The sequence below is a fragment of the Carica papaya genome, chromosome 5 (genome assembly GCF_054855325.1).
Source record: "Carica papaya isolate Zhongbai chromosome 5, ASM5485532v1, whole genome shotgun sequence".
NCBI lineage: Eukaryota > Viridiplantae > Streptophyta > Magnoliopsida > Brassicales > Caricaceae > Carica > Carica papaya.
This window is the reverse complement of record NC_142313.1, coordinates 19347820-19361169: the sequence shown is the minus strand read 5'-3', so window position 1 is coordinate 19361169 and position 13350 is coordinate 19347820. Positions and strand designations below refer to the sequence as shown.

At 45.2% G+C, this 13350-nt stretch overlaps 19 pseudogenes; all 19 read right to left on the bottom strand.

Moving 5' to 3' along the window:
• Positions 1-198: 198 nt before the first annotated feature.
• Positions 199-317, bottom strand: LOC148254423 (5S ribosomal RNA; annotated as a pseudogene).
• A 2204-nt stretch (positions 318-2521) lies between these two features.
• LOC148254422 (5S ribosomal RNA) lies at positions 2522-2639 on the bottom strand (annotated as a pseudogene).
• Positions 2640-3767: 1128 nt separating this feature from the next.
• Positions 3768-3888, bottom strand: LOC148254421 (5S ribosomal RNA; annotated as a pseudogene).
• Positions 3889-4546: 658 nt separating this feature from the next.
• LOC148254420 (5S ribosomal RNA) lies at positions 4547-4665 on the bottom strand (annotated as a pseudogene).
• A 328-nt stretch (positions 4666-4993) lies between these two features.
• LOC148254419 (5S ribosomal RNA) lies at positions 4994-5112 on the bottom strand (annotated as a pseudogene).
• Positions 5113-5318: 206 nt separating this feature from the next.
• On the bottom strand, positions 5319-5437 carry LOC148254418 (5S ribosomal RNA; annotated as a pseudogene).
• A 206-nt stretch (positions 5438-5643) lies between these two features.
• Positions 5644-5762, bottom strand: LOC148254417 (5S ribosomal RNA; annotated as a pseudogene).
• A 328-nt stretch (positions 5763-6090) lies between these two features.
• Positions 6091-6209, bottom strand: LOC148254416 (5S ribosomal RNA; annotated as a pseudogene).
• Positions 6210-6535: 326 nt separating this feature from the next.
• Positions 6536-6654, bottom strand: LOC148254415 (5S ribosomal RNA; annotated as a pseudogene).
• A 329-nt stretch (positions 6655-6983) lies between these two features.
• Positions 6984-7102, bottom strand: LOC148254414 (5S ribosomal RNA; annotated as a pseudogene).
• A 328-nt stretch (positions 7103-7430) lies between these two features.
• LOC148254413 (5S ribosomal RNA) lies at positions 7431-7549 on the bottom strand (annotated as a pseudogene).
• A 326-nt stretch (positions 7550-7875) lies between these two features.
• LOC148254412 (5S ribosomal RNA) lies at positions 7876-7994 on the bottom strand (annotated as a pseudogene).
• Positions 7995-8322: 328 nt separating this feature from the next.
• LOC148254411 (5S ribosomal RNA) lies at positions 8323-8441 on the bottom strand (annotated as a pseudogene).
• Positions 8442-8769: 328 nt separating this feature from the next.
• On the bottom strand, positions 8770-8888 carry LOC148254410 (5S ribosomal RNA; annotated as a pseudogene).
• Positions 8889-9217: 329 nt separating this feature from the next.
• LOC148254409 (5S ribosomal RNA) lies at positions 9218-9336 on the bottom strand (annotated as a pseudogene).
• A 328-nt stretch (positions 9337-9664) lies between these two features.
• Positions 9665-9783, bottom strand: LOC148254408 (5S ribosomal RNA; annotated as a pseudogene).
• A 328-nt stretch (positions 9784-10111) lies between these two features.
• LOC148254407 (5S ribosomal RNA) lies at positions 10112-10230 on the bottom strand (annotated as a pseudogene).
• Positions 10231-11317: 1087 nt separating this feature from the next.
• LOC148254406 (5S ribosomal RNA) lies at positions 11318-11436 on the bottom strand (annotated as a pseudogene).
• A 1712-nt stretch (positions 11437-13148) lies between these two features.
• Positions 13149-13267, bottom strand: LOC148254405 (5S ribosomal RNA; annotated as a pseudogene).
• Between the last annotated feature and the right edge of the window lie 83 nt (positions 13268-13350).

The window sequence follows — 13350 nt, the reverse complement described above, 5'->3', positions numbered from 1 at the left end:
AGTGCCTCGACTCATGCCCATATGAACAGATCACCCACCGTACCTCATTTTTTGTTGTTATATTATGTAAGGTGCTCGCAATGATACTCTTATCACGTGATTAGTTTTAATTGAATGTGCAAAAAATATTAAGCAAAATGCCCCGACGGACCATCGCTCTGGTCCCGCGTAACATTTAACGCTCCATCTGTAGAAAGAAGGGTGCAACACGAGCATTTCCCAGAAGGTCACGCATCCTAGTACTACTTTCGCCCAAGAACGCTTGACTGCAGAGTTCTGATGGGATCTAGTGAACTAGTGCTGGTATGATCGCAATCGTTTTGGTTTGCGCCGCAAATACATTTACCCCTTCCCCTTCCCTCTCCCTTCCCATCATTTATTTCGCTGTGGGCACAACTCACCTCTGCTTCTAGTTCTAATATCGAGCGAAATGCCCCGATGCCTCGACTCATGTCTATATGAAGCACCCACCGCACCTCCTTTTTCATCATTTATTTTGTTATGCGCGCACACCGTACCTTTATTTCTAGTTCTAATATCAAGCAAAATGCCAAACCATCTCGACTCATGCTCAGATGAATAAACCGCCCGCCACAACTATATTTTCATGTTCTACTATGTAAGATAATCGTAATGACATTTTTATCTCGTGATGGACTATAAATGAATACATGAAAAATATTAAGCAAAATGTCCCAATGCCGCGACTCACACTGGCGGACTGTCGCTCTGGTCATGCGTAATATTTAACGCCCCGTCCATAAAAAGACGGGTGGAACACGAGGACCTCGCAAGAGGTCACCCATCCTAATATTGCTTTCACCAGAGCACGCTTCACTACAGAGTTCGACAGGATCCGATGTATTAGTGTTGGTATGATCGCACCCCTTCTATTTCATGCTGCAAATACATATATCCCTTCTCATTCCCTCCCCCCTCCTGTCATTTATTTTGCTATGCATGCACACTACACCTCTATTTCTAGTTCTAATATCAAGCAAAATGTCTGGGCACCTCGACTCACGCCTAGATAAACGGACTGCCTGTCGTAACTCGTTTTTCATTGTTTTACTATGTAAGATGCTCGTAATGACACTCTTATCATGTGGTGGACTATAAATGAATGCATGAAAAATATTAAGCAAAATATTCTGGCGCCACGACTCATGCCGGCGGACTATGGCTCCTATTGCGCATAACGTTTAACACCCCATCTGTAAAAAGACGGGCGCAACACGAGGATTTCCTAAAAGATCACCCATCCTAGTACTACTCTCACTAAAGCACGCTCAACAACGGAGTTCGATGGGATCTGGTGCATTAGTGATAGTATGATCGCACCTCTTCTATTTTGCGCTACAAATACATATACCCCTTCTCCCTCCCTCCCCCCTTATTATTTGTTTCGCTATGCACGAACACCGCACCTCTGCCTATAGTTCTAATATAGAGTAAAATGCTCCGGCGCCTCGACTTATGCCCAGATGAACGGACTACCCCCTGCACCTCATTTTTTGTTATTCTACTATGTAAGATGCTCGCAATGACACTCTTATTACGTGGCGAACTATAAATGAATGCACGAAAAATATTAAGAAAAATGTCTTGGCGTTGCGACTCACTCCGAGGGACAATGGCTTTGATCACGCATAATGTTTAACGTCCCGTCAGCAAAAAAACGAGTGGAACATAAGAACTTTTTTGGAAGTCACCCATCCTAGTACTACTTCTGCCCAAACACTACAAATACATATACCCCTTCTCCTTCCCTCCCCCCTCTCGTCATTTGTTTCATTGTGCGAACACACCACACCTTTGTTTCTAGTTCTAATATCAAGCGAAATACCCCGGCACCTCGACTCACGTCCAAATGAATGAATCGCCCGCCGTACGTCATTTTTCATTGTTATACTATGTAAGATACTCGTAATGACACTCTTATCACGTGGTGAACTATAAATGAATGCACAAAAAATATTAAGCAAAATTTTCAGGCCCCGTGGCTCACACCGACAGATTGTGGCTCCGATCACACTTAACATTTAACACCCCGTCTACAAAAAGACGTGTTCAACACGAGGACTTTTTTGGAGGTCACCCATCCTAGAACTAATCTCGCCCAAGCACGCTTGACTACAGAGTTCTGATGGGATCGTGTGCATTAGTGTTTGTATGATTGCAACTGTCTCATTCCCCACTGCAAATACATATAGCCCTTCTCGTTCCCTCCCCCCTCCCATCATTTATTTTGCTGTGTGGGCATACCACATCTCTGCTTCTAGTTCTAATATAGAGTGAAATGTCATGTTGCTTCGACTCATGCCCAGAAGAACAGAGGCCCGCTGCGCCTCTTTTTTCGTTGTTTTACTATGTAAGACTCTCGTAATGAGACTCTTATCACGTGGTGGACTACAAATAAGTGCACATAAAATATTAAGCAAAATGTTTCAATGTCGCTACTCATACCGGTGGACTGTGGCTCCGATCGCGCGTAACGTTTGACGCCCCATCTGCAAAAAGAGGGGTGCAACAAGAGAACTTCCCAGGAGGTCACCCATCTTAGTACTACTCTTGCCCAAGCACGCTTAACTACGGAGTTCGATGGGATCCTATGTATTAATGCTAGTATGATTGCACCCCTTCCATTCCGCACTGCAAATACATATACCCCTTCTCCTTCCCTCCCCCCACCCGTCATTTTTTTTGCTGTGCGCGAACACCGCACCTCTGTTTATAGTTCTAATATCAAGCAAAAAGCCCCGACACATCGACTCACGCCAGAAGAAAGGACCACCCGCCGTACCTCATTTTTCTTTATTCTACTATGTAAGATGATCGTAATGACACTCTTATCACGTGGTAGACTATAAATGAATGCACGAAAAAATAGTAAGTAAAATTTTCTTGCGACGCAACTCACGCCAGCGGATTGTGGCTCCGATCACATGTATCGTTTTATGCCCGTTTGCAAAAAGACAATGCAACATGAGGACTTCTTATGAGTTTACCGATCCTAGTACTACTCTCGCCCAAGCATGCTTAACTGCATAGTTTGATGGGATCCAGTGCATTAGTGCTGGTATGATCGCACCCCTTCCATTCCGCATTGCAAATACATATACCCCTTCTCCTTTCCTCCCTTCTCCTGTCATTTTTTTCGCTGTGCGCGCATACTGCATCTCTGTTTCTAGTTCTAATATCAAGCAAAATGCCCCAGCACCTCGAATTATGCCCAAATTAAAGGACCACCTGCCACACCTTTTTTTTTCGTTGTTCTACTGTGTAAGATGCTTGTAATGACTCTGTTATCACGTGGTGGACTATAAATGAGTGCACAAAAGAAAGTAAGCAAAATGCCTCGGCACGACGATTCACGCCGACAAATGAATCAGCGGACTATGGCTCCAGTCGTGTGTAACGTTTGATGCCCTGTCTGCAAAAAGACGGGTGCAACACAAGCACTTCCTAAGAGGTCACTCATCCTAGTACTACTCTCGCCCAAACACACTTAACTCCGGAGTTCTAATTTGATCAGGTGAATTAGTGATGGTATAATCGCAAATGTTTCATTTCGCGATGCAAATACATACACTCATTCTCCTTCCCTCCACTCTCCCGTCATTTCTTTCATTGTGTGTGCAAAATGCACCTTTCCATCTCGTTCTAATATCAAGTAAAATGCTCCGGCGCTGTCACTCACATCTGTGAATAAATCACAGGACCATAGTTTCAGTTGCGCGTAACGTCGAAGGACCCATTTGTAAAAAAATCGGGGAATCACGAAGACTTCCCAGGAGGTCACCCATCCTAGTACTACTCTCGCCCAAGCACACTTAACTCCGGAGTTCTGATTTGATCCGGTGAATTAGTGATGGTATGATCGCAAATGTTTCATTTTGCACTGCAAATACATACACTCCTTCTCCTTCCCTCCCCCCTCCCGTCATTTGTTTCCTTGTGCGTGTAAACTGCACCTCTCTTTCTCGTTCTAATATCAAGTAAAATGCTCCGGTGCCATCACTCACATTAGCGAATAAACCAGTGGACCATAGTTTCAGTCGAGCGCAACGTCGAAGGACCCATCTGTAAAAAGATGGGTGAAACACGAGAACTTCCCAGGAGGTCACCCATCCTAGTACTACTCTCGCCCAAACACACTTGACTGCAGAGTTTTGATGGTATCCAATGCATTAATGCTTGTTTGATCGCACCCGTTTCATTCCGCGCTGCAAATACATACACTCCATCTCCTTCCCTCCCCCCTCCCATCATTTGTTTCCTTGTGCGTGCACACTTCACCTCTGTTTCTCGTTTTAATAAAATACCTCGGAGTCGTGGCTCTTATTTGTGAATAAACCAGCGAGCCATAGTTCCAGTCACGTGTAACATCGAACGGCCCATCTGCAAAAAAATGGGTGCAACACGAGAACTTCCCAAGAGGTCACTAATCCTAGTACTACTCTCGTCCAAGCACACTTAACTGCGGAGTTCTGATGGGATCCGGTGCATTAATGTTGTAATGTCGAACGACCCATCTGTAAAAAATTTGGTGAAATACGAGAACTTTCCAGGTGGTCACCCATCCTAACACTACTCTCGCCCAAGCACACTTAACTGCGGAGTTCTGATGGGATCCAATGATTTAGTGCTGGTATGATCTCACGTAATTCATTCTGCACTGCAAATACATACATTCCATCTCCTTCCCTCCCCACTCCAGTCATTTGTTTCTTTGTACGTGCACACTGCGCCTCTCTTTCTCGTTTTAATATCAAATAAAATGTCCCGGCACTATGACTTACATTTGCGAATAAACCAACGGACCATAGTTTCAGTCGCGCATAACATCGAACGACCCATCTGTAAAAAAATAAGTGCAACATGAGAACTTCCCACGAGGTCACCCGTCGTAGTACTACTCTGCCCAAGCACACTTAACTGCGGACCATAGTTCCAGTCGGGTGTAACATCGAACGACCCATCTGTAAAAAAATAGGTGCAACACGAGGACTTCCCAGGAGGTCACCCATCCTAGTACTACTCTCGCCCAATCACAATTAACTGCGGAGTTATGATGGGATCTGGTGCATTAGTGCTGGTATAATGGCACCTATTTCATTCTGCGATGCAAATACATACACTTCTTCTCCTTCCCTCCCCACTCCCGTCATTTGTTTTCCTGTGCGTGCACAGTGCACCTCTGCTTCTCGTTCTAATATCAAGTAAAATGTCCCGGTACCGTTACTCTTATTTGTGAATAAATCAGCAGACCATAGTTCCAGTCGGGTGTAACATCGAACGACCCATCTGTAAAAAAATAGGTGCAACACGAGGACTTCCCAGGAGGTCACCCATCCTAGTACTACTCTCGCCCAATCACAATTAACTGCGGAGTTATGATAGGATCTGGTGCATTAGTGCTGGTATAATGGCACCTATTTCATTCTGCGATGCAAATACATACACTTCTTCTCCTTCCCTCCCCACTCCCGTCATTTGTTTTCCTGTGCGTGCACAGTGCACCTCTGCTTCTCGTTCTAATATCAAGTAAAATGTCCCGGTACCGTTACTCTTATTTGTGAATAAACCAGCAGACCATAGTTCCAGTCGTGCGTAACATCGAACAACCCATCTGAAAAAAAATAGGTGCAACACGAGAACTTCCCAGGAGGTCACCTATCATAGTACTACTCTCAACCAAGCAAACTTAACTACGGACTTCTGATGGGATCCAGTGCATTAGTGCTGGTATGATCGCACTTGTTTCATTCCACGCTGCAAAAACATAAACTTCTTCTCCTTCCCTCCCCTTTCCCTTCATTTGTTTCCTTGTGCGTGCACACTGCACCTCTCTTTCTCGTTCTAATATCAAGTAAAATGCTCCGGTGCCGTGACTCACATTTGCGAATAAACCAGCAGACCATAGTTCCAGTCGCACTTAACGTCGAACGACCCATCTGTAAAAAAATTAGTGCAACACGAGAACTTCCCAAGAGGTCACCCATCGTAGAACTACTCTGCCTAAGCACACTTAACTGCGGACCATAGTTCTAGTAGTGCGTAACGTCAAACGACCCATATGCAAAAAAATAGGTGCAACACGAGGACTTCCCAGGAGGTCACCCATTCTAGGACTACTCTTGCCCAAACACACTTAATTGCGGACTTCTGATGGGATCCGGAGCATTAGTTCTGGTATGATCGCACTTGTATATTCCGTGCAGCAAATACATACACTCCTCATTCCCTCCCCCCTCCCGTCATTTGTTCCCTTGTGCGTGCAACACTGCACCTCTCCTTCTCGTTCTAATATCAAGTAAAATGCCCCGGCGCCGTGGCTCACATTTGCGAATAAATCAGCAAACCATAGTTCCAGTCGTGCGTAAAGTCGAACCACCCATCTGTAAAAAAATAAGTGGAACATGAGAACTTCCCAGGAGGTCACCCATCGTAGTACTACTCTTCCTAAGCACACTTAACTACGGACCATAGTTCCAGTCGTGCGTAACGTCGAACGAGCCATATGCAAAAAAAATAGGTGCAACACAAGGACTTCCCAGGAGGTCACCTATTCTAGTACAACTCTTGCCCAAGCATACTTAACTGCGGACTTCTGATGGGATCCGGTGAATTAATGCTGGTATGATCTCACTTGTTTCATTTCGCACTGCAAATACATACACTCCTTTTCCTTCTCTCTCCCTTCTCGTCGTTTGTTTCCTTATGCGTGCACACTGCACCTCTCCTTCTCATTCTAATATCAAGTAAAATTCCCTGGCACCGTAACTCATATTTGCGAATAAACCAGCGAAACATAGTTCTTGTTGCACGTAACATCGAACGACCCATCTGTAAAAAAATAAGTGCAACACGAGAACTTCCCAGGAGGTCACCCATCGTAGTACTACTCTGACTAAGCACACTTAACTGCGGACCATAGTTCCAATCGTGCGTAACGTTGAACGACCCATATGAAAAAAAAATAGGTGCAACACAAGGACTTCCCAGGAGGTCACCTATTCTAGTTCTACTCTCGCCCAAGCATACTTAACTGCGGACTTCTAATGGGATCCTGTGCATTAGTGCTGGTATGATCACACTTGTTTCATTCTGCGCTGCAATTACATACACTCCTTCTCCTTCCCTCCCCCCACTCGTCATTTGTTTCCTTGTGCGTGCACACTGCAACCCTCCTTCTCGTTCTAATATCAAGTAAAATGCTCCGGCGCTGTGACTCACATTTGCGATTAAACCAGCGGACCATAGTTCCAGTCGTGCGTAACGTCGAACGACCCATCTGTAAAAAAATAAGTGCAACACGAGAACTTTCTAGGAGGTCACCCATCGTAGTACTACTCTGCCCAAGCACACAAAACTGCGGACCATAGTTCCAGTCATGCGTAACGTCGAACGACCCATCTGTAAAACAATAGGTGCAACACGAGGACTTCCCAGGAGGTCACCCATTCTAGTACTACTCTCGCCCAAGCACACTTAACTGCGGACTTTTGATGGGATCCAGTGCATTAGTGCTGGTATGATCGCACTTGTTTTATTCCGCGCTGCAAATACATTCACTCCTTTTCCTTCCCTCCCCCCTCTCGTCATTTATTTTCTTGTGCGTGCACACTGCACCTCTCCTTGTCGTTCTAATATCAAATAAAATACCCCAGCGTCGTGACTCACATTTGTAAATAAACCAGCAGACCATAGTTCCAGTCGCGCGTAACATCGAACGACCCATCTGTTAAAAATAAGTTCAACACGAGAATTTCCCACGAGGTCACCCATCGTAGTTCTACTTTGCCCAAGCACACTAACTGTGGACCATAGTTCCACTCGTGCGTAATGTCGAACGACCCATCTGCAAAAAAATAGGTACAACATGAGGACTTCCCAGGAGGTCACCCATTCTAGTACTACTCTTGTCCAAGCACACTTAACTGCGGACTTCTGATGGGATCCGGTGCACTAGTGCTGGTATGATCGCACTTGTTTGATTTCACGCTACAAATACATACACTCCTTCTCCTTCCCTCCCCCCTGCCGTCATTTGTTTCCTTGTGCGTGCACACTGCACCTCTCCTTCTCATTCTAATATCAAGTAAAATACCCCGGCGTCATGACTCATATTTTCAAATAAACCAGCGGACCATAGTTCCAGTCGCTCGTAATGTCGAATGACCCATCTGTTAAAAAATAAGTGCAACACGAGAACTTCCCAGGAGGTCACCCATCGTAGTACTACTTTGCCCAAGCACACTTAACTTTGGACCATAGTTATAGTCGTGCGTAATGTCGAACGACCCATCTGCAAAAAAATAGGTGCAACACGAGGACTTCCCAGGAGATCACCCATTCTAGTACTACTCTTGCCCAAGCACACTTAACTGCGGACTTCTAATGAGATCCGGTTCATTAGTGCTGGTATGATCACACTTGTTTCATTCCGCGCTGCAAATACGTACACTCCTTCTCCTTCCCTCCCCCTTGCCATCATTTGTTTCCTTGTGCATGCACACTGCACCTCTCCTTCTCGTTCGAATATCAAGTAAAATACCCCAGTGTCGTGACTCATATTTTCGAATAAACTAGTGGATCATAGTTCCAGTCGCGCATAACATCAAACGACCAATCTCTTAAAAAATAAGTGCAACACGAGAACTTCCCAGGAGGTCAACCATCGTAGTACTTCTTTGCAAAAACACACTTAACTGTGGACCATAGTTCCAATCGTGCGTAAGGTCGAACGTCCCATCTCTAAAAAAATAAGTGCAACACGAGGACTTCCCAGGAGGTCACCTTTTCTAGTACAACTCTCGCCCAAGCACACTTAACTGCGGACTTCTTATGGGATCCGGTGCATTACTGCTGGTATTATCGCACTTGTTTTATTCCGCGCTGCAAATACATACACTCCTTCCCCTTCCCTCCCCCCCTGCCGTCATTTGTTTCCTTGTGCGTGCACACTGCACCTCTCCTTCTCGTTCTAATATCAAGTAAAATGCCCCGGCACTGTAACTCACATTTGCGAATAAACCAAGGGACTATAGTTTCAGTCGCGCGTAACGTCGAACGACCCATCTGTAAAAAAATAGGTGCAACACGAAAACTTTCCAGGAGGTCACCCATCTTAGTATTACTCTTCCAAAGCACACTTAACTGCGGACCGTAGTTCCAGTCGTGCGTGACGTCGAATGACCCATCTGCAAAAAAATAGGTGCAACACGAGGACTTCCCAGGAGGTCACCCATTCTAGTACTACTCTCGCCCAAGCAAACTTAACTGCGGACTTCTGATGGGATCCGGTGCATTAGTGCTGGTATGATCGCACTTGTTTTATTTCGCGCTGCAAATACATATACTCCTTCTCCTTTCCTGTCCCCTCTCGTCATTTGCTTTCTTGTGCGTGCACACTGCACCTCTCCTTCTCGTTCTAATGTCAAATAAAATACCCTAGCGTTGTGACTCACATTTGTGAGTAAACCAGCGGACCATAGTTCCAGTCGTGCGTGCTGTCGAACGACCCATCTATTAAAAAATAAGTACAACACGAGAACTTCCCACGAGGTCACCCATCGTAGTACTACTTTGCCCAAGCACACTTAACTGCAGACCATAGTTCCGGTCGTGCATAATGTCGAACGACCCATCTGCAAAAGAATTGGTGCAACACGAGGACTTCCCAGGAGGTCACCTACTCTAGTACTACTCTCGCCCAAGCACACTTAACTGCGGACTTCTGATGGGATCCTGTGCATTAGTGCTGGTATGATTGCACTTGTTTTATTCCGCGCATCAAATACATATACTCCTTCTCCTTTCCTCTCCCCTCTCGTCATTTGCCTTCTTGTGCGTGCACACTACACCTCTCCTTCTCGTTCTAATATCAAGTAAAATACTCCAGCGTCTTGACTCACATTTGCGAATAAACCAGCGGACCATAGTTCCAGTTGCGCGTAACGTCGAACGACCCATCTGTTAAAAAATAAGTGGAACACGAGAACTTCCCAAGAGGTCACCCATCGTAGTACTACTTTGCCCAAACGCAGTTAACTGCGGACCATAGTTCCAATCGTGCGTAACGTCGAACGACCCATTTGCAAAAAAATAGGTGCCACACGAGGACTTCCTAGGAGGTCACCTATTCTAGTACTACTCTCGCCCAACCACACTTAACTGCGGACTTCTGATGGGATCCGGTGTATTAGTGCTGGTATGATCGCACTTGTTTTATTTCGCACTTCAAATACATACACTCCTTCTCCTTCCCTCCCCCCTCCTGTCATTTATTTTCTTGTGTGTGCACATTGCATCTCTCCTTCTCGTTCTAATATCAAGTAAAATGCCCCGGCGCCGTGACTCACATTTGCGAATAAACCAAGGGATTATAGTTCCAGTCGCGTGTAACGTCGAACGACCCATCTGTAAAAAAATAAGTGCAACACGAGAACTTCCCAGGAGGTCACCCATTGTAATACTACTCTGCCCAAACACACTTAACTGTGGACCATATTTCCAGTCATGCGTAATGTTGAATGACCCATCTGCAAAAAAATAGGTGCAACACGAGGACTTCCCAGGAGATCACCCATTCTAGTACTACTCTCGCCCAAACACACTTAAATGAGGACTTCTTATGGAATCTAGTGCATTAGTGCTGGTAATATCGCACTTGTTTTGTTCCGCGCTGTAAATACATACACTCCTCCCTCTCTCCCCCCACCCGTCATTTATTTCCTTGTGCGTGCACACTGTACCTCTTCTTTTCATTCTAATATCAAGTAAAATGCCCTGGTGTCATGACTCACATTTGCGAATAAACCATCAGACCAAAGTTCCAGTCGCACGTAACGTCGAACGACCCATCTGTAAAAAAATAAGTGCAACACCAGGAGGTCACCTGTTCTAGCACTACTCTCGCCCAAACACACATAACTGCGGAGTTCTGTTGGGATCTGGTGCATTACTACTGGTCTAATGGCACCTGTTTCTTTCTGCAAAGCAAATACATGCACTCTTTCTCCTTCTCTCTCCCCTCCCGTCATTTGTTTTCTTGTGCGTGCACATTGCACCTCTCCTTCTTGTTTTAATATCAAATAAAATACCCCAGCGTCATGACTGACATTTATGAATAAACCAGCGGACCATAGTTCCAGTCGCGCGTAACGTCGAACGACCCATCTATTAAATAATAAGTGCAACACGAGAACTTCCCACGAGGTCACCCATCGTAGTACTACTTTGCCCAAGCACACTTAACTGCGGACCATATTTCCAGTCGTGCGTAATGTCGAATGACCCATCTGCAAAAAAATTGGTGCAACACGAGGACTTCCCTAGAGGTCACCCATTCTAGTACTACTCTTGCCCAAGCACACTTAACTGCGGACTTCTAATGGGATCTGGTGCATTAGTGCTGGCATGATCGCACTTGTTTCATTCTGTGCTGCAAATACATACACTTCTTATCCTTCGCTCCCCCCCTCCCGTCATTTGTTTCCTTGTGCATGCACACTCCACCTCTCCTACTTTTTCTAATATCAAGTAAAATACCCCGGCGTCATGACTCACATTTGCGAATAAACCAGCGGACCATAGTTCCAGTCGCACGTAACGTCGATCGACCCATCTGTTAAAAAATAAGTGCAACACGAGAACTTCCCTGGAGGTCACCCATCGTAGTACTACTTTGCCCAAACACACTTAACTGCGGACCCTAGTTCCAGTCGTGTGTAACGTCAAACGACCCATCTGCAAAAAAATAGGTGCAATACGAGGACTTCCCAGGAGGTCACCTATTCTAGTATTCCCCCATCCTGTCATTTGTTTCTTTGTGCGTGCACACTGCACCTCTTTTTTTCATTCTAATATCAAGTAAAATTCTCCGATGTCATGACTCACATTTGCGAATAAACTAGTGGACCAAAGTTCCAGTCGCATGTAACGTCGAACGACCTATCTGTAAAAAAATAAGTGAAACACGAGGACTTCCCAAGAGGTCACCCATTCTAGTACTACTCTCGCCCAAGCACACTTAACTGCGTAGTTATGATGGGATCTGGTGCATTAGTGCTGATATAATGGCACCTGTTTCATTTTGCGATGCAAATACATACACTCCTTCTCCTTTTCTCTCCCCTCCAATCATTTGTTTTCTTGTGCGTGCACACTGCACCTCTGCTCTCATTCTCATATCTAGTAAAATGCCCCTGCGCCGTGACTCTTATTTGTGAATAAACCAGCGAGCCATAGTTCTAGTCGCGCATAAGGTCGAACGAACAATCTGCAAAAAAATGGGAGCAACACGAGTACTTCCCAGGATTCTAATACTACTCTCGTCCAATGACACTTAACTGCAGAGTTCTGATGGGATCTGGTGCATTAGTGCTGATATGATCACACCTGTTTTATTCTGTACTGCAAATACATATACTCCTTCTCCTTCCTCCCCTCTCCTGTCTTTTATTTCCTTGTGCGTGCACACTACACCTCTCATTCTCGTTCTAATATTAAGTAAAATTTTTCGGCGCTGTGACTCACATTTGCGAATAAACCAGCAAACCATAGTTCCAGTCGCGCATAATGTCAAACGCCCCATCTGAAAAAAATAGGTGCAACACAAGGATTTCTCAGGAGGTCACAACTTCTAGTACTACACTTGCCTAAGCCCATTTAGCTGTGGAGTTCTGATGGGATCTGGTGAATTAGTGATGGTATAATGGCACCTGTTTCATTCTGCGCTGCAAATACATACACTCTTTCTCCTTCCCTCTCCCGTCCCGTCATTTGTTTCCTTGTGCGTGCACACTGCACCTCTTCTTCTTGTTCTAATATCAAGTAAAATACCCTGATGCTGTGACTTAGATTTACGAATAAACCAGCAGACTAAAGTTTCAATCGCGCGTAACGTCGAACAACCCATCTCGACTCATGCCCATATGAACGGATCGCCTGCCGCCTCTCGTTTTTTGTTGTTCTACTATTTAAGATGCTCGCAATTACAGTCTCATCATATGATGGGCTTTAATTGAATGCTGAAAAAATATTAAGAAAACTGCTCCGGTGCCGTGACTCAGGTTTACAAATGAACCGGCAGACCATCTCTCTGGTCCAATTGAATGTTTAACACCTCGTCTGCAAAAAAAAGGGTGCAACACGAGAACTTCCCAGGAGATCACCCATCCCAGTATTACTCTCGCCCAAGCATGCTTAAATACGGAGTTCAGATGGGATCCGGTGAACTAGTGCTGGTATGATCGCACCCGTTCTAGTTTGCGCCGTAAGTACATATACCCCTTCTCCTTCCCTCTCCCCTTCTGTCATTTGGTTCGCTGTGCGTGCACCTCA